At 31.6% G+C, this 21474-nt stretch overlaps 1 protein-coding gene across 2 annotated transcripts in view; it reads left to right on the top strand.

The window, feature by feature from the left end:
- The first annotated feature begins 578 nt into the window (after positions 1-578).
- LOC107449245 (uncharacterized) overlaps positions 579-21474 on the top strand; it is a 51776-nt gene continuing 30880 nt past the window's right edge. Inside the window, exon 1 of one of the 2 annotated variants that reach the window (XM_071182502.2) lies at positions 579-769. The gene's annotated coding sequence lies outside the window, so the exon portion shown is untranslated. The remainder of the gene's footprint in view (positions 770-21474) is intronic. The other variant, XM_087161493.1, reaches the window with a different exon arrangement.

Raw genomic sequence — 21474 nt, 5'->3', positions numbered from 1 at the left:
AGAAGTGACGGTTTAGTTTCAAAGGAGGACGGGTACATTGTTGGACAAGCCGTCCTCTGGGACGGGTAAAATTTCTGAGTTTTTTCGAGCCCTGAGCCTACCCATTGCTTGTAAAGAGAGCTATGGCAGCTATAATTCTGCGCCACAGTATATCTTAACGAAGCGGGATTTTCCACTCTCGAGACAATAAAAACAAAACATCGAAATCGATTGAATGTTGAACATGATATGCGCGTTGCTTTGTCGAAAACCATCCCTCAATTCAATTTATTAATTAAGGAAAAGTAGCAACAACTTTCACATTAAAAATTTTAGTTTTAAAAATTTGTACACTATTAAAATAATAAAATTAAATGTTTTCTAATAATTGATGTTTTCTGTAATTATTTTTTTCACAGGGGGGGGGGGGGGTCCGAGACATCATAAAATTTTTTAAAAGGGGTCCATTGTACCAAAAAGGTTAAGAAACACTGCTCTAAAAAGTTCAATTATTTTATCAATTCTTCTCCGTGACGTAAGTATATCTTAATGCAGGCAATGAAACTGTCCGTTATCTGTTATTTTTTATTCTTTATCAGTCCTTGAAATTTATCATTCTTTTACCTCATCGAACTTTCAGCGTTTCCTTCCATTCCTTTAATGCTTGATTGTCAATGCGTTGTGAAAGTACTCTTTACCTGACCTGAAAAAAGTATCAGACATTATTTAAAATAAATAACTATCTATCATCTATGTCTTCCTGAAATAAATCTGCATTAGCCTTGCTCAGGTAAACATTAAATTTACTATAAATTTTAAATTTCATGTTTCTAAAAAATAACGATTTATTTAATAAAAACAGTGGCTAAATGGTTTTCATTCTTTGTTTTCCTTACTTTTTATTATACACAACGTTCACTAAAATCTTTGATAAAGTCATTGACCAAGTAAACAGCTTTATTAATCAAATTTAAGGTTATTTTATTTTGGTAAAATTGATAGTTTGCGTTTGATATTATTGAATACAAAATATAGAGCGGATTTTAAGGTGGACAGTTCTGTCTGCTATATAAAATAGAGTGAAAGTATCTGTTCTTTCGAAACAACTAAAAATATCAAAAGAAGTGCAATACGAATGTATAAAGAATATTTGACTGTTAGTATTTCTTGTTAAATTATTGTTCTAAATCACTTATTCACAAATGGTGTTCCGCTGAACCTTAAGGATCCATTGGAAGTTCCCAGGGGTTCCGTGAGTTGTATTTTTTTAAAATCAATTCAAAACCACAGTAACCATGTGTTTATCCAACCAATAATCTATTACTTACTACCGTTAATTTTGAGAATTTACTTATGTTAAATGCTAATGAAAAAGGAAGAAACAAAAATTAATGTACACACTTTTCAATAACAACGCATGGTTATTGCAAAATACGAAAACAAAAAGGAATTACGAAAAGAATTTACATTCTAATTAATGCATTAGTTTTTATCCTCAAACTTAATAATTCAAAACATAAAAATAACCAAATTCAAGAATAAAGAATTATTTTTTTTCTGATAACCATTCTCATAGTTAATAACAGCTCTTTTTACACAAACCTTAATAATTCAGATTATTTTATTCACTTTTTACCTACGCTGGCGGCAAAAACTGTTTAACTACAAACCACTACGGACCTGCAAATTTGGCTGTCTAACCTAAATATAAGCTTTAAGATTGTTGTTGATAAAACAATGCAAAAAAAAAATATTAAATAAATTCACAGTCTTTTTCTTACTTTTTATCTTTTTTTTTTTTGTTTTTATGTTTATAGTTGTTAATGAACTTTATTTATAAAATCGGGGTTCGACTGAAAAAGGCTGTTGCATTTAGTGTTCCGTAACCGAAAAAAATTGAGAACCATTGTTTTAGTCCTATAATTTAATGAGGAAAGTTATTATTGTTTATTATTATTATTTTTATTATTTTTAGTTATTATTTTTTTTCATAAATAGAAAAGGGTATTATACCAATATGTGATCTACCTCCATAAAGGACAATTATTTTTTTATCGTTCAGTTCTTTTTCTTTTTGGTTTTTGTTTTTAGTTTTAAAGTTAAGTGTCACTACCCGATAAATAGTTGCCTGGCATACCGTTCACTGATGTTTTTTTTTTTAATGTTAAGTGACGCTGTCCGGTAAACATTTGCCTGGTAAACACTACATTAATGTTATAAGTGCCTTTGTAGCATGTCTGTTTTGTATCATTTGTACTTTATATCCTGTTGTTTTTCTTTACCAAGAAAATGATTTTGAATAAAAAATAAGTTTTTATGCGTTCTTTTTCCTTTTTGTTTTTGTTTTTAGTTTTAAAGTTAAGTGTCACTACCCGATAAATAGTTGCCTGGCATACCGTTCACTGATGTTTTTTTTTTAATGTTAAGTGACGCTGTCCGGTAAACATTTGCCAGGTAAACACTACATTAATGTTATAAGTGCCTTTGTAGCATGTCTGTTTTGTATCATTTGTACTTTATATCCTGTTGTTTTTCTTTACCAAGAAAATGATTTTGAATAAAAAATAAGTTTTTATGCGTTCTTTTTCCTTTTTGTTTTTGTTTTTAGTTTTAAAGTTAAGTGTCACTACCCGATAAATAGTTGCCTGGCATACCGTTCACTGATGTTTTTTTTTAATGTTAAGTGACGCTGTCCGGTAAACATTTGCCAGGTAAACACTACATTAATGTTATAAGTGCCTTTGTAGCATGTCTGTTTTGTATCATTTGTACTTTATATCCTGTTGTTTTTCTTTACCAAGAAAATGATTTTGAATAAAAAATAAGTTTTTATGCGTTCTTTTTCCTTTTTGTTTTTGTTTTTAGTTTTAAAGTTAAGTGTCACTACCCGATAAATAGTTGCCTGGCATACCGTTCACTGATGTTTTTTTTTTAATGTTAAGTGACGCTGTCCGGTAAACATTTGCCAGGTAAACACTACATTAATGTTATAAGTGCCTTTGTAGCATGTCTGTTTTGTATCATTTGTACTTTATATCCTGTTGTTTTTCTTTACCAAGAAAATGATTTTGAATAAAAAATAAGTTTTTATGCGTTCTTTTTCCTTTTTGTTTTTGTTTTTAGTTTTAAAGTTAAGTGTCACTACCCGATAAATAGTTGCCTGGCATACCGTTCACTGATGTTTTTTTTTTTTTAATGTTAAGTGACGCTGTCCGGTAAACATTTGCCAGGTAAACACTACATTAATGTTATAAGTGCCTTTGTAGCATGTCTGTTTTGTATCATTTGTACTTTATATCCTGTTGTTTTTCTTTACCAAGAAAATGATTTTGAATAAAAAATAAGTTTTTATGCGTTCTTTTTCCTTTTTGTTTTTGTTTTTAGTTTTAAAGTTAAGTGTCACTACCCGATAAATAGTTGCCTGGCATACCGTTCACTGATGTTTTTTTTTAATGTTAAGTGACGCTGTCCGGTAAACATTTGCCAGGTAAACACTACATTAATGTTATAAGTGCCTTTGTAGCATGTCTGTTTTGTATCATTTGTACTTTATATCCTGTTGTTTTTCTTTACCAAGAAAATGATTTTGAATAAAAAATAAGTTTTTATGCGTTCTTTTTCCTTTTTGTTTTTGTTTTTAGTTTTAAAGTTAAGTGTCACTACCCGATAAATAGTTGCCTGGCATACCGTTCACTGATGTTTTTTTTTTAATGTTAAGTGACGCTGTCCGGTAAACATTTGCCAGGTAAACACTACATTAATGTTATAAGTGCCTTTGTAGCATGTCTGTTTTGTATCATTTGTACTTTATATCCTGTTGTTTTTCTTTACCAAGAAAATGATTTTGAATAAAAAATAAGTTTTTATGCGTTCTTTTTCCTTTTTGTTTTTGTTTTTAGTTTTAAAGTTAAGTGTCACTACCCGATAAATAGTTGCCTGGCATACCGTTCACTGATGTTTTTTTTTTAATGTTAAGTGACGCTGTCCGGTAAACATTTGCCAGGTAAACACTACATTAATGTTATAAGTGCCTTTGTAGCATGTCTGTTTTGTATCATTTGTACTTTATATCCTGTTGTTTTTCTTTACCAAGAAAATGATTTTGAATAAAAAATAAGTTTTTATGCGTTCTTTTTCCTTTTTGTTTTTGTTTTTAGTTTTAAAGTTAAGTGTCACTACCCGATAAATAGTTGCCTGGCATACCGTTCACTGATGTTTTTTTTTAATGTTAAGTGACGCTGTCCGGTAAACATTTGCCAGGTAAACACTACATTAATGTTATAAGTGCCTTTGTAGCATGTCTGTTTTGTATCATTTGTACTTTATATCCTGTTGTTTTTCTTTACCAAGAAAATGATTTTGAATAAAAAATAAGTTTTTATGCGTTCTTTTTCCTTTTTGTTTTTGTTTTTAGTTTTAAAGTTAAGTGTCACTACCCGATAAATAGTTGCCTGGCATACCGTTCACTGATGTTTTTTTTTTAATGTTAAGTGACGCTGTCCGGTAAACATTTGCCAGGTAAACACTACATTAATGTTATAAGTGCCTTTGTAGCATGTCTGTTTTGTATCATTTGTACTTTATATCCTGTTGTTTTTCTTTACCAAGAAAATGATTTTGAATAAAAAATAAGTTTTTATGCGTTCTTTTTCCTTTTTGTTTTTGTTTTTAGTTTTAAAGTTAAGTGTCACTACCCGATAAATAGTTGCCTGGCATACCGTTCACTGATGTTTTTTTTTTAATGTTAAGTGACGCTGTCCGGTAAACATTTGCCAGGTAAACACTACATTAATGTTATAAGTGCCTTTGTAGCATGTCTGTTTTGTATCATTTGTGCTTTATATCCTGTTGTTTTTCTTTACCAAGAAAATGATTTTGAATAAAAAATAAGTTTTTATGCGTTCTTTTTCCTTTTTGTTTTTGTTTTTAGTTTTAAAGTTAAGTGTCACTACCCGATAAATAGTTGCCTGGCATACCGTTCACTGATGTTTTTTTTTAATGTTAAGTGACGCTGTCCGGTAAACATTTGCCAGGTATATACTACATTAATGTTATAAGTGCCATTGTAAAATATCTGTTTTGTATCATTTGTGCTTTATATCCCGTTGTTTGTTTTTTTTATCAAGAAAATAATTTTGAATAAAAAATAAATATTTAGATAGGTATGAATATTTAGTTATAATTCAGTAGATTTCAAAATTAGCTGTTGTTGACATTATTAATCTTTTTCCCAATTACACATTGTTTGTTTCGTTACCTTTTTTTGTCATTCTGTGTTTATAGACAGTGAGGAATGTTCTTGTTTATGTCCCTAAACAATAGTTTGTTTAATTTCTGTATTTAGTCCTTTCTTTTCTCATTTTGTGTTGAGATATGTAAGAAGGTTCTTGTTCATACAACCTTACCTATAATATATCAATTTCTATGCCTTCATTTGTGCTTTATATTTCGATTTGTGTTTTAAAGTATGTTTCTTAAACATTGAATCTTTAGTTTAAGTAATATAGATATCAATAGAGTTCAAAATTAATTGCTTTTTAAGTTATTGTTTTTTTCTTATCACAACTTTTCGTCTCTATAACTTTTTTCCGGCATTTTATGTTACGATACTGAAGAACGTTCTTGTTTATAGAGGAAAATATCTCAATTATTGTACCTTTATTTGTGCTTAATTTTTAGTAACTTTACTTTATCAAGAAAATTTTGTTGAGTAAACAATGAATATTTTGTACATAGAGTAGAGATATCAATAGAATTCAAAATTTACTGCTGTTAATGTTATAGTTCCTTTTCATGGTATCACATTATGGTATTTACCTTTCTTTTCTCATTTTGTGTTAAGATACTGAAGAAGGTTCTTGTTTATAGAACCTTAACTCTATCTCCATTTCTATACCTTCATCTGTGTTTTTTTGTTTTGTAAAGAAGAGTATGTTGCTAAACAATGAGTCTTTAGTGTAAATAATATAGATATCAATAGAATTCAAAATTAGATGGCGTTTACCATATTGTTTTTTTTCTCATCGCATATTGCTTGTTTCTTTACCTTTTTTCTGTAATTATATGTTCAGACATTGAGGAAGGTTCTTGTGTATAGAACCTAAACTATAGTATCGCTTTTTTTTGTTCCTTCAGTTGTGCTTTAGATTAATTTTTTTTTCCAAAAAGAGTATGTTGTGCACATAATACAGATATCAACAGAATTCGAAATTAGCTGCTGGTTACGTAATTGTTCTCGCGTTTGATAATTGCCTACCAATATCACGGAAAAATAGAGATGAACATGTTAGAAATGTTTCTAAATTTGCAATAAGCAGGAAAATCCAAAATTAAAGAAATAACTGGACTAATATATGAAGGGCTGATTCGTTGAAAGTTTTACGTGGCATTTGAATAAATTTGTAAAAATTAACTTTTAAGTTTACTCGTTTACAAGAGGAAATAATGATCATGTTTTTAACGTTAGTGTCATAGCATTCACACTTCTGAAATCTTAGTTTGCTGTCAAAATAGAAAGTTTATAACCAAATGCACTTGAGCTACACGCAATTAATTTCATTTTAGGGAAATATTTTAGGATGAAATTTAGTGTAAAACTTTATATTTTAAGCATGTCTCCTTTAAATAATAGAGCACACAAGCCATCCAATATAGAGAAAATCGAATTTAAAATTTTATTCAAACTTTACATTAAATCTTCTCTCAGTTAACGGCTCAGTAACCTAGCCTGTCTTGACGTTTTGAATTTCATTCCAGTTTTGGATCACTTTATTTCATTTTCTGGTTACAAATAATTTAAATTTAAATATAATTTTATTTTATGTATTGCAGTTTTTTAAAATTTAAATATTATTCTTTAATTAAAATTACAAAATTTCCTTTTTTTAATAAAGATTTCTCTGTTTGCAAACATCGTTGTTTTAAATATAATTTTATTTTATTTATTATAATGTTTCAATAATTAATACTATTTGACATTTTTTTTAACTTTTTAATAAAGGTTTTTAAGTTCAAAATTAGTTCAATGTAAATGGAAGTTATTTAACAGGGATTATAATTATTAAAAAGTTAGACTATACAATGATTTCTCCAGAATGTACTACTTGCGACCTTTATTTTTATAAATAGGCAAAAAAATTTAATAAACAGGATTTAGAATATTTAATTGAACAAAGTTAAGAAATAAATTCTTGTATTAGAATAAACTCATCAATTCATCATCACTTTTAATTTCCAGTTTTTTAAAATTATAAGAAATGACTTGTACACTTCTAAACTTTGAGAAACCTTTTAAAATCTCAATGAAGTGTGTTTTTCAGCAACACGAGTTTCCAAAAAGTTGCGTACGTTAACATTCACCTTTTATTAAAAGTGCAATATGACAAATTAGTTTTTTGTTAAAATATTTCAGTTATCCAGATTATCGTTCGTAAGAAAATATGTATTAAAATTAACTGATAAAGAATCCAATCCTTTGAATATTTTAAGCAATACTTACAAATGATGTTATTTTATTGAAAAATTAAATTATTACTCTAATTTAAATATCAAGAAATATAGTATTTATAAAAAACACAATGAATAGAATAAAATTTCAAATTATATTTAAATCAAAACTATTTGTGTGTATAAAAAAAAAAAAAAAAAATATATATATATATATATATATATATATATATATATATATATATATATATATATATATATATATATATATATATATATATATATATATATATATATATATATATATATATATATATATATATATATATATATATATACTAGCGGACCCAACGGACGAAGTCCTGTACACACGTCATTAATTGGAAAATTTCAAATTTTTTTGATTAAACTGTAACAATCTGGATAGTTTTGATGCAAATTTTTATTAAAAAGTTATCATATTAACGTCATTACATATATCTTATCACAATTCGACCAATCGATAGCGTGTGAGTACGTGTATACTATCAGTGAAGTTAAATGTAGAGGTTGTTTTAAATCAAAACTTAAACTTATTTTAATTAAAGGTAAAAAAGTGAAAACTTAAACTATTTTATAACAGATATATTTTTTTCAATTAAAAAAAACTTAGTTATCGCAATGCCATTAGATGTACAATATTTTTGGTTAATCCTTCAGGAGCATACACAAACAAATTCGAGGGTTTTCCAACTCTGGAACACGCAACATATAATTGACCGTGAGAAACGCACGGTTTTTCTAAATCTAAGCCACAACTTGTCATTGTTTGACCTTGTGACTTTTTAATAGTCATAGCAAATGCTAAGCGGATTGGAAATTGCAAACGTTTGAATGGTAGGCGAATCTGAAGGAATCATTGGGATCCGCGGTAGAAGTACAACTTCACCTTGAAATTTTCCACTTAAAATAGTGGCTTCCAAAATGTTACCCATGATTTTTTTTATGACCAGTCGCGTGCCATTACACAATTTTGGAGCATTCAAATTTCTAAGCAAAATTATAGGTGAACCAATCTTCAATCGCAAATTATGGGGTGGCATTCCAGGTAAATCCAGTGAATTTAAAAACTCGGCAGGATAGTTGACAACTTCATCAGGATCAACAACAGTATCAATCGATTTGAATGTAATTTCACTACCAGGCAATGATTGTTGTACTTTAAAATTGATTGCGTCAACATCTAAATTTTTTGCGGCTAAAATAGCTCGCTCACGTAGCCATGCATGATTAGTATAATTATGTGGCAAATCTGGAAAGATACTTTTTTATTAACTCCTCTTTGGTAGGCACCATGTTGCAAAAATTCTGTGGGAGTCGAATATATTGTGTATATTCGATATACAATTGAATTTTACCATTGCCAATGTCTAACAGTTGTTCGGAGAATCTTGACGCTAATGGATCATTTTGAAGTTGAACACGCATATTAAGAGTAAGGCATAATTTACTGACACTTCGCCACAGATAAGATTCTTTCAAACATGAGCTTATTTCGTCCGCATATGTCGCACGTGGAATGACGGGTAATATTTGTCTGAAATCACCTGACAGCAGCAGTAGAGCACCACCAAAAAGCCGAGTATTATCTTTGATATCTTTTAGGGACCTGTCGAGAGCTTCAAGCGAATGCTTGTGGGCCATTGTACATTCATCCCAGATAATAATTTTACATTTTCTCAAAACTTCAGCCATGCCTGAATGCTTCTTTATGTTACACATTGCTTCGGGATTGGTATGAATTTTCAAAGGTAATTTAAGTGCTGAATGCGCTGTCCGTCCACCATCAAGTAAGGTTGCTGCAATGCCTGATGAAGCAATTGCCAATGCAATATGATTTTGAGATCGAATGCGTGCAAGTATTAGTGAGATGAGGAATGTTTTACCAGTGCCACCTGGTGCGGCCAGAAAAAAAATCCACCTGGTTGTGCTGCAATTGACACGTTAATTTGATCATATATATTTCGTTGCTCAGCAGTAAGCAATCGTTCATTGTTAGCAACAAAAGTAGCCAGAGAAGTCATATCGAACTGGTGTTCACGTTGAACGTCGCTGTTGATGATATCTGCTGCTTGGCGGATTGGCGTTGGCATGCCAAAATTTATGAGCGGCATGTTCGAAATAAAAATACAAATATCCTCAATCATTATTAATGCCTCGTTATATATTTCTGCGGAGAATTCCATACTGAGTTTTTGATTAGTAATTTTAAACCGATGCAAAATATCCTACTCGACCAATATTTCTTGCTCTTCCACAAAGACGTGGCATTTCTTTGTAAAACAAATTACTGTAAAATAGTACATAAAAAATATGAGTAATTTATTGAAAATGATATTTTAAATAAGTAACAGGTCTGAAAATATTTATTGTACCAAATTTTAGATAAAAAATTTGTAATTTTATTTTTTTTTATTTTTTTTTATTTTTTTTATTTACTGTTTCAAATAAAAAATTTTAAATAAAAACAATTGAAAAAGTTTTATATGAAATCAATTAGCTTCACAAATAAATGTATAGGTTACAGTGGTTGTCGAATTTATGCGTGCGTACACCAACGCACGCATAAATTCGATCTAAAATTATAAAAAATACTCACTTCAATTCCGCGCTGAATCTACAAAATGTGTAGTTTTTTACATTTTTAAAATGCACACTTCAAAATTCTACAAACACAATAATAACACGAAATTACAAATTCTATTCAACGACTCTTTTTTCTGCTCCCTATTAAATTATATGTCTATCAAAACAAACTAAAAAAATATTTATAGAAAAACAAAAGTTTTATGACTTTTATTATTTTTATGCTAGTGACAACCAAAACAATATGGAAATGAATGAGGGAAAACTGGATCCTACCACGTGATTTCCCGGCCAATAAAAATGTAGCGTTAAACGCTTAACGCTTTCTTGTTGGAAGTCGCATAACAAGTATAACTTTTAAGAAGTAGAATTCCCACTCAATAACAAATTAATTAAAAAAACATTGTGAATCTAAACCATTCTCGAATCCTTCTAAAGGTACACAGAAAATTTCATTTAAATCGGTCCAGCCGTTTAGGAGGAGTTCAGTGACATACACACGAACAGACGAAATATATGCAATATATGCGAAATCCATATATATTTCGTCTGTGCGTGTGTCCATGCAACCCGCCTTGGCATGGATGCCACAAGTCCTTGGTAGATGGCCGGAGACAGATTGTACCGGATGTTTAAGCAACGGTCACGCAAATCCGAGATATAGCGACTTAGTGGTCTTTGAACTCTGAGCTGCCGTTTGACATTCCAAATGTGTTCTTTCGGATTGAGATCCGGTGAGTTAAGCGGCCAGGACATTAACTGGAATTCAGCATCATGTTCCAGGAACCACTCCAACACAATTTGAGCTTTGTGACACGGGGCGTTGTCCTGTTGGAAAATTCCATTTCCAGCTGGAAAAACAGAGGCCATGTAAGGGTGTAACTGGTCAGCAATAATGTTCAGATACCCTGTAGCATTCATGGTCTGCTCTACCACAACCACGGGTCCCAGAAACGCCCAAGAGAACGTCCTCCAAAACATAATACCGCCACCACCGGGCTGTGTATGACCTACTGTACATTGCGGGAGCAAGTGTTCGCCTAGAAGACGGCGCATTATGACACGGCCATCGGCGTGATGAATGACAAACCGTGATTCATCTGACCAGGCAACTCTCTCCCACTGATTCGAGAACCAGTCGCGATTTTCCCGGGCCCAGGGCAAGCGTAGTTGGCGATGACGCTTGGTCAGCAAAGGCGCACGAGTGGGACGTTTGCTGCGTATCCCCTTATCCAACAGTGTCCGCTGAACAGTGTGCTCTGATACTATTCTACTTGACCCTGCATTGTATTTGGCTGTCAGCTGAGCCATTGTCTGGCTCCGGTTTTGCTTCACCAAGCGAGACAATCTCCGACGACCTTTTTCTTTGATAGCGTGTTTACGTCCAGCACCATGTCGTCGACTGCTGGTTTCACCGTCATTCATCCACTTTGCATAAGTACTAACAACTGTAGATCGCGAACTGTACCGTTACCCCTTTGGCTGTGATCTCAAAATTTAAATTTAGTAACGGTTACCCAGGTTATTTAGTAGACAAATATCTAATGAATTACAGAAAACTTTCAACATTTAAAACTCATTTTTATTGCACCTCTAAATCTTCAAAAAACATAATTTCACACATTTCCAAATGCCAACATGGGAATAAACATTTATACATTAATTAAAACAAAAATGCAACCTTAAAACACTCAAGCATAACCTTCAACTTCTACAGTTCAAAAAAAAGACATTTATAAAATAAAAACTTCATTTAACATTTCTAAAAACCCAGACTTGGTTTATGATATCTATAAATTACACTTAAATGCTGATTGTTCTCCTACACAAAAAAAACACAACATAACAGTTCAGAATTTTCGGTAAATGATTCCTCTAAAATGTTAACGAAATAAAATTTAAAGTTTTATAAGTACCCTACGGAATTTACTGCTTTCACTCTGGAACCGCCCACCGGAAAGGTAGATGAACTCATGGACAAACTCCTTGGCTAGGATCTCGAAATTTCTCCAGCTATTTTAATTTCAAGCGACTTAGGCATGTAGAAGGGGGACACCGGACGTCCAGCATAGATTCCTTCGGACTTGGCCCATCGTCTCAAAGATATCGGCTTTTGGCTAATCCCGGTAGTCCTTCCCGCTAGAGACTTCAGTTTAGCTTTCCCTAAGGTTACGATCCACCATCTCCGAGATACTGTCACGAACCACTCCTTCAGCGGACAAACTCCGTATCCCCAGGATACTGCTCTGGTTAACTGCTTACTACTGGTACTGCAACTGCTACTACTGCTTTTAGCCACATTCGTCGCTTCTCTTTTATCCTCCCTTCAACAAGGCGAAAGAATCTAGACTGACCTGTTTACCATGTCCAGAGTCATCCCGCATCCGGCGGACGTCAGAACCAAAAAAAAAGATCCCTGAGAAAAACCGTCATGAATCCACTAATACCCTATACAAGTTATAATACCATCTTCAATAAATATTAATAAATTTAGTTACATAGATTTTACCCAAAAAAATCCCTTTTTAAAAGACTAATTCAAAATTTCTAAAGAAAATATCATTATGATTGAATTTAAACTTTACCGTAGTGGTGCCATCTACAGACAAATAATCTATCTTTAAAAGTATTACAAAAAAAAACTTATAATAAATTTCAATTTATTACAATACCATCGCCTCACCGAAAAAAAATTAAAATACTTTTAATTTTTTGAAACACTATAGCACTATGTTAAAATGACCTGGAACACTATCAAGAAATCAAGAAAACTAAATTACTGGTTTCACACAAAAAATTCCGTTTTTTCCTTTTCTCTAAGCTGTTCATAAATAATTCCTATTTAAAGTTCAAAATCTCTAAAAGCACCACGCGGCTTTAAACCTACTTTTAGATCTTTATCACTAAAATCAAATCTGACCCTAACAATGTGCACCTTGCAAGGAAACAGAAAAGAGGAATCAAATATGCGCCAAAGTAGTTTAAACTACACTTAACTTTAAAAAACATTATAACTCAGATTTACACTTAGCAATACCTTTTCCAGCGGCCCATAGGGGGTCAGGAAAAGATTGTACAGCAACGTTATCAATCTTCAGCTTTCAAATTTTAAACATCTAAAGATTCATAATCTGCATTTTCAAAATAACATAAAAAAAAATGGGACAAACCCAGTTTTGACTGATTACATACATCATTACAATTGCCGGTGGAGACCTACACTTCACCCTTATGTACATAAAAGGACCGTGGTCCACCTGAAAACAAAAAACAGTCTCCACCGACCTACTACATTCCGGCTTATGTAACAAAAATATGCACCGCCAGATATAAACTCCTCCTCCATATTTGGAGAACATTTGACATTCCACCCCAAAACATTTATAACCCAGTTTATAACAAGAAAAATTTAGTTGCACCCCCCTCTTACAAATTCTAATTTCTTATGACCCGTCCATTTACTCGTTGTCTTAAGTTATAACGAGGTTGCGGAAAAGGCACGAATTTACCTGTCTCATACAGTAGATTTTCTGGAGCAGGTGTTTCTACTCTTTCCCTATCTATACTGCCACTGATTTGGTCACCGAACCCACTATCTCTGGATCGCAAAATTTCCAATCTTTGCTCCGCCTTTGCCACATTCTCCACATGAACAACCCTAGTATAGCCAAAATTTTTTGTATGTTGGATTTTCAAAGTGACCGGAGATAAGACTTCAACCACCCTGAAAGGGCCCTCATTAAATTTAGCAAATTTCTTGCACTGGTTTTTCTTTAACACAGGATTGAACCAGTATACTTCATCCCCTGTTTGGAAATTATATTGTTTGACGTTTTTGTCTCTACGAGCTTTTCTATTTTCTGCAGAATATTCTAGATTTTCCCTCGCTGATGCATAAGTACTATGCAATTTACCAAGTAAATCTTTGGCAAAGTCCTCAGCACCCGCATAAGAGAAAGGTTTATGATTCCTGAGAAATTCCAGAGGTAAAGTTAATTCCCTACCATACGTTAACAGTGCCGGAGTACTTGCAACGTTAAAAGGGAAAAATTGCCAGGTATAAATACACCCGTTTGACCATCCTGTGGCGAAAGCTTATCTTTAGGACACATATTCGATTACAATTCAAATTTCACAAGCACACTATTAATTGAGTAAATCTTAACTTGTTTACGTCTATTTCAAAAACTGGGAATACATGAATACACTCAAATATGATACAACTTTAAAACACATAAAAAGTCAAATGTTAGCATCTGGAAATGCAAAAGATTGCAGCACCCATTTAGGCTCTATCTATTAAATTTGCCTATCCTGGTCACGGCACCAATTTGTACCGTTACCCCTTTGGCTGTGATCTCAAAATTTAAATTTAGTAACGGTTACCCAGGTTATTTAGTAGACAAATATCTAATGAATTACAGAAAACTTTCAACATTTAAAACTCATTTTTATTGCACCTCTAAATCTTCAAAAAACATAATTTCACACATTTCCAAATGCCAACATGGGAATAAACATTTATACATTAATTAAAACAAAAATGCAACCTTAAAACACTCAAGCATAACCTTCAACTTCTACAGTTCAAAAAAAAGACATTTATAAAATAAAAACTTCATTTAACATTTCTAAAAACCCAGACTTGGTTTATGATATCTATAAATTACACTTAAATGCTGATTGTTCTCCTACACAAAAAAAACACAACATAACAGTTCAGAATTTTCGGTAAATGATTCCTCTAAAATGTTAACGAAATAAAATTTAAAGTTTTATAAGTACCCTACGGAATTTACTGCTTTCACTCTGGAACCGCCCACCGGAAAGGTAGATGAACTCATGGACAAACTCCTTGGCTAGGATCTCGAAATTTCTCCAGCTATTTTAATTTCAAGCGACTTAGGCATGTAGAAGGGGGACACCGGACGTCCAGCATAGATTCCTTCGGACTTGGCCCATCGTCTCAAAGATATCGGCTTTTGGCTAATCCCGGTAGTCCTTCCCGCTAGAGACTTCAGTTTAGCTTTCCCTAAGGTTACGATCCACCATCTCCGAGATACTGTCACGAACCACTCCTTCAGCGGACAAACTCCGTATCCCCAGGATACTGCTCTGGTTAACTGCTTACTACTGGTACTGCAACTGCTACTACTGCTTTTAGCCACATTCGTCGCTTCTCTTTTATCCTCCCTTCAACAAGGCGAAAGAATCTAGACTGACCTGTTTACCATGTCCAGAGTCATCCCGCATCCGGCGGACGTCAGAACCAAAAAAAAAGATCCCTGAGAAAAACCGTCATGAATCCACTAATACCCTATACAAGTTATAATACCATCTTCAATAAATATTAATAAATTTAGTTACATAGATTTTACCCAAAAAAATCCCTTTTTAAAAGACTAATTCAAAATTTCTAAAGAAAATATCATTATGATTGAATTTAAACTTTACCGTAGTGGTGCCATCTACAGACAAATAATCTATCTTTAAAAGTATTACAAAAAAAAACTTATAATAAATTTCAATTTATTACAGAACAACCCACGAGTCGTGCAGTTTCGGAAATACTTGTTTCAAGCCTTCGAGTCATTACAATCTGCCCTCTATCAAAGTCGCTTAGATCCGCAGCCTTTCCCATCACACACGGAAGTATGTGAAAAAATGATTCTTCAAACTCTCCAGCAACAGTCAAATACCACTTCCACCTGATCACGTCCCTTCCACGTCATCCAGGAGAGATCATTGCAAAATGTAGGGGGGGGTTATAACGTTTTGGCTCTTGAATGTATATATATATATGTAACATAAAAAGCTTTTATTAATCTTTTTATGTTAGTTTCTTTGCTATAAAGCAACTCCTACTTTATTACTAATTAATTATTCAAATCGAAATACTTTCTCACACTTTTAAAAGCTACATCCTGTTTCTAAATCTATTTTTGGCCCAACTATGCATAAATTTAAATAAAGATCTTTTTTCCCTTTTAAGCCGTGGGAATCACTCGAGCAAGTTCATTAACCAATAGTAATTTCTGAGATTTCCCTCTTTTCCCTAAATAGAGACATTTTAGGATTTTTTGCAAGATTTTCCCTACCAGAAAGACTGTTTGCTGATGGAGTAAACATCACTTCTTCGCTCCCATTCAACTAAGAATGATCAAATAAAAGTTACTCTGATTTAATTAAAATCCTGTGTCTGTTTTCCTGCTCGGTCCGACTGCATCATTTTACAAGCCGAGCAGGATTATAAGAATTGATGAAACGGGAGCAGGATAATATTAAATGCTTCTTCAAAACAGAAAAAAAAATTAACTGAAAAAACACACTTCTACTATGTTGGAAGTTTTGAGCCTATTAACGAAAGGATCGTAAGTGGACTTCTCAGCGACTAGAAGAGAATGCTGAGCAGTTTATTGCCAATGCTGCGAAATTGATTGGATTTGGATGAACCTTGACCCTGGCTGGCGACACTTTCCCCTTTTTACTAACTGTCGTGTTTACACTTGGAATGAAGCGACTATGGAGAAAACATTAAGAAAAAAAAATGATGTTTCGTTTGCTTCACCTTTACGAGAATTCCATGCCTCTAAAGACCTGTTCCATATTTTTGATTTAATGCCTATTTCAAAATGACAGCGATTCTACATTTCCTGAAGTTCATCTTGGTGGCACTTAATGTTGGCCAAAGCAAGCTGTGTTCAGTGTGTGAACTTTAGTGGATCGTGCTTATCAGTGAAATCTTATGAACAAAAATGGATGAGTGCCAAGAAAATCTTCTTTGGGGGGATTAATATTTTACACATTTTATATCAATTATACTTATTTGACAAATCGTGCTCTGATATTTTTTAATAGTATTCTCCAGGTGAAATTTTTAAACGTGAATGCTTTCTAATCATTCACGCTCATATTTCGAAATTTAAACAAACAAATTTATGGCTATTGATATTTATATTTTGATAATATTTCCATTTATTGATATTATTATTCAATGGTTTACCATATTATTTGTTTAAATTAAATTATATTAAAATTTAGTGTTACCATTATATATTTTTTTTTCACTTTTGATTCAGTATGATTATAATTTTAATTATTTAAGGAATCTCTCTTTTTATTGCATTATATATCATAGTGTATATTATATTAATTGTAGAAGAGAAATTTAAATTTTTATTTTATTATGGTGTTTAAAAAAGCAAAAGATGTGCTATTCATATACTTAAGTTTTTTTTTTCCTTCTGAATGTTATATTTAATTATTGAATTTTGGTTATTTTAATGCCCTTACTGAGTGGCAAAAATTACAAATTTAATATGCATCAAAATGTAGAGGATAAACCAGACATACTAGTCTTTGAGCCTGACATTGGTGTTCAATTCACATCCTGGCTCAAACACTTCGAAAAACAAACTCTAGATGCTAAATGTAATGACGAATGGAAAGTTAGAAATTTTCAAAAATTCATTAAAGGTTCAGCTTTGAAATTGTATATTAATAACTGCCTTAATTGTAATTCATATCAGGAAATAGTTGAAATTTTTCAAGAACATTATTTTTCACCTCCCTTTGGCTTAAACGATTTTCAAAATTTAAAATTTTCTGGCCAAGCTAAAGACCTTAACTCATATTTTACTGAAAAGGTAGAGTTAGGTAGAAAGATAGGTTTAAGTAATGAACATATAATTGAGGGTCTATCTATAGATTTGCCTCCCCAAATTAGGACACTTTTGGTTTTAAAAGAACCCAAAACCCCGATTGAATGGCTCACAATTGTTTCGAAAATAATTCATGATGTACCTACGGTCTTACCCCAAACTGAAACTAAACAAAAATTACCAGAATCCAAATTTAATGGGTATGGACCACAATATCAAAGCTGGGTACCAAGGCGGCCATTCTTTAACAACTCGGGTAATCCAAATTATAATCCTCAACAAAATCAAAATTTTTCCCGGCCTAGTCAAAGTTATAACCAACAATCCCAATTTAGACCTAGAATTCGAAATGAAAAGTTTCATATAAATGAACAACAAACAAGTCATTTCGCCCAGGCTTCCCAGGAGTTGCCTCCTAAGCCATGTAAATACTGTGATAAGCTTGGTATAACCAATGCTTATCATTGGGGCCAAAATTGTATAAACAAACCTAATATTTTTACGGCTGAGAATCAAACTCAGCCTAAACAAGAAAGTGACCAACAACAAAATTGTCAATTAATAGTAACTGGATATGTACAAAATAAAAACAAAAACAATATAAGTGACAAAAACCCAATTTTGACAAATAAAACTATCCTGTTAAACATTGATACAGGAAGTACTTTAAATATAATTCCGGCTAAGCTTTTTGAAAAACTTAATGTCCTAAAAGAAAGAAAAGACTTTGTTAATGTAAAACAAACAAAAGGTATTTTGCAACTTAACCACACTTGTACTTTAAATTTAAAAATTGGAGATATAGCTAGGTCAGTGGAATTTTATATTTTAAATACTGATCTACCTTATGCCATACTGGGTTTAAAGGAATGTAATGGGTTTAAATTAGTGATAGATTGTGTTGAACGAGTTGTAATGCAAAATCAGAGGAAGCTGATAGTTTTTTCGGATTATAAAAGCAACTTGTCTTTACACATTTCTCCTGAAATCCAGGTTAATGATTGCAACAAAAATGCCAATAAAGAAAATAAAGCTAAGTATAAAAATAAGGAATGTAAAAACGAAAGAATGAATGTTAAATCAATTAAAAATAAGCAAAATCAAATGATTATGGAAAATAAAGTTTTGGACATGAAAGTAAACAAAAATAAAAATGTAAACAAAGAGAATTTAACGAAGAATAAAATAAAAAATAGACTTAAAAATAAAGATTTAAATAGCAAAACTGAAAATAATGCTGAGTTTTCAAATGTTCTTGAGACTAAATGTGGTAATGGTGTACAACATTGTCATAATCATGTTGACGGAATTGTGCAAATTCAAGATGATGAAAAAAATTCCCAACTTCAGGAAATTTTAGAAGATTTTTCAGATATTTTTGCTAAAGATAAATATGATGTAGGGACAATAAGAATTGAACCTCAAAGGGTAAGATTAACATCAGACTTACCAGTATCCTTACGAGCATACAAAACTTCCCCAAAACAACAAGAGGAAATAGATAAACAAATTGAAGAATTGTTAAACCATAATATAATTAAAGAAAGCTCTTCTCCCTATTCGGCTCCAGTAACTTTAGTTTATAAAAAAGATGAAAATAAAAAAAGTAGATTGTGTATAGACTTTAGAAAATTAAATCAAATTACTAAATCAGATGCAGAACCGCTGCCTCTTATAGAAACACTTATAGATAAATTAGGGAACAGTGTTTATTTTAGTAGACTCGATATGGTAAGTGGTTATTGGCAAATTCCAATCAACCCTGAAAACACTGAAAAACTTGCTTTTGTCACCAATAGTGGGTTATACGAATGGTTAAGATTGCCATTTGGGTGGAAGAACGCCCCTAGTATTTTTCAAAGAACAATACGTAGAATACTCACTAAACATAAAGTTTCATTTGCAGCTAATTATTTTGATGATATCATAATTTATTCTAATAGTTTTGAAGAACATTTAAATCATCTAAAGGAAATTTTTGAAATATGTAGATTTGAAAATTTAAAATTAAAAGCTTCTAAATGTTCTTTTCTGCAAACTAAAATTCAATTTTTGGGTTATGAAATATGCAATGGTATAGTAACTCCTGATAACAACAACATTGAAGCAATTAAAAACTTGAAACCTCCAACTAATGTTAAATCTCTTCAACGATTTTTAGGTTCAATAAATGTGTATAATAAATTTATAAATAATTATGCTAAAATTAGAGCACCTTTAAATAATCTCTTAAAGAAAAATACAACCTGGTGTTGGACTCCCAAATGTCAAGAGGCATTCGAAATTTTAAAGAATGCTTTAGTTTGTAAACCAATTTTGAAAATATTTAACCCTAAGTTACCATGTCATATTTTTGTTGATGCAAGTCAAAGTGGTGTTGGAGCAATTTTGAAACAGCCAGATGTTTCAGGTGTCTTACATCCAATAGCATTCCATTCTCGTTCTCTTAGAGACTATGAGAAAAATTATGCTATCACAGAACTGGAATGTCTTGCTATTGTTGATGCATTAAACAAATTTTATCACTATTTATTTGGAAATAAATTTACCATACATACAGATCATGCGGCTTTAGTTTGGCTAAAAAATGTAAAAAATCTGAAGGGTAGGTTGTTCCGCTGGTCTTTACTATTAAGTATGTATGATTATGATATAAAATACACAAAAGGCACCTTAAACTTTGAAGCTGACATGTTATCCCGAGATATTCCTGACAATATTGAACACAATAGTAATGTTGATTTAAATAATGTAAGCCATTTTTCACATCTTTTGCAATTAGATGAAATTCGCGAAGCCCAACAAAATGATAATTTAACTGGAAATTTTATTAAAATAGATAATGTTTTGTGTATACGTAAAAAGGGTTTTACCAAAATTGTTGTTCCATTTTCTTTAAGGCATAAATTACTTGAAATTACTCATAAAAAATTTGGCCATCCGGGAATTCAAAAAACTATTAATTTACTTACTCCTGTTTACTATTGGGAAAATATTACTTTGGATATTACAAATTTTAACAAACATTGTCATACTTGTCAAATTAATAAAAAACCTAGACAGAAAAGATTTGGGTTACTTCAGGAAATGCCCCCAGTTGACAAACCTTTTGAAATAATTGCAATCGATAGTGTAGGTGGTTTTAATTATTATAATTCTACCAAAAAATGTTTAACTTTAGTAATTGATCATCACACTCGATATATGTGGTCTTTTGCTTCGAAATCAATAACTACGGAAACCTATGTAAATTTTTTGCACCAAATTTTTCAAATTCAAACCCCTAAAAGTATTTTGAGTGATAGAAATGCCGCGTTTACTTCTTCCCATTTTAAAAAATTTCTTAAACATAACAAAATCAAACAATTGTTAACTACAGCCCATAGACCCGAAACTAATGGAAAAGTTGAACGTTTAGGACAAACCATTGTAACACGATTAAAATGTAAAATTAATGATTCTTCTAAAAAAATTCCTTGGCCTAAATTATTAAAAGAAGTAACCAAAGAATATAATTTAACTCCACATTCAGTAACTAAATTCCCACCAGCTTATTTAATGTTTGGCACTCTCCCATTTAATCATCCTTTATCTGAAGAAATTTTTCCACCAATAGAAGAAGCAAGGAAAATTGCAGTTGAAAGAACTAAACAATATCATAAAAAGAATAAAATTTATTATGATGCAAGATTCACTCATATTGAATTTTCCCCAAATGATACTGTAATGTATGAAGATTTTAAATACCCCAATACTAGGAAAC

The sequence above is a fragment of the Parasteatoda tepidariorum genome, chromosome 4 (assembly GCF_982258835.1).
Source record: "Parasteatoda tepidariorum strain Cologne lab strain chromosome 4, Ptep-v5.0, whole genome shotgun sequence".
NCBI classification, from domain to species: domain Eukaryota; kingdom Metazoa; phylum Arthropoda; class Arachnida; order Araneae; family Theridiidae; genus Parasteatoda; species Parasteatoda tepidariorum.
This window is presented reverse-complemented; position numbering and strand designations above follow the sequence as displayed.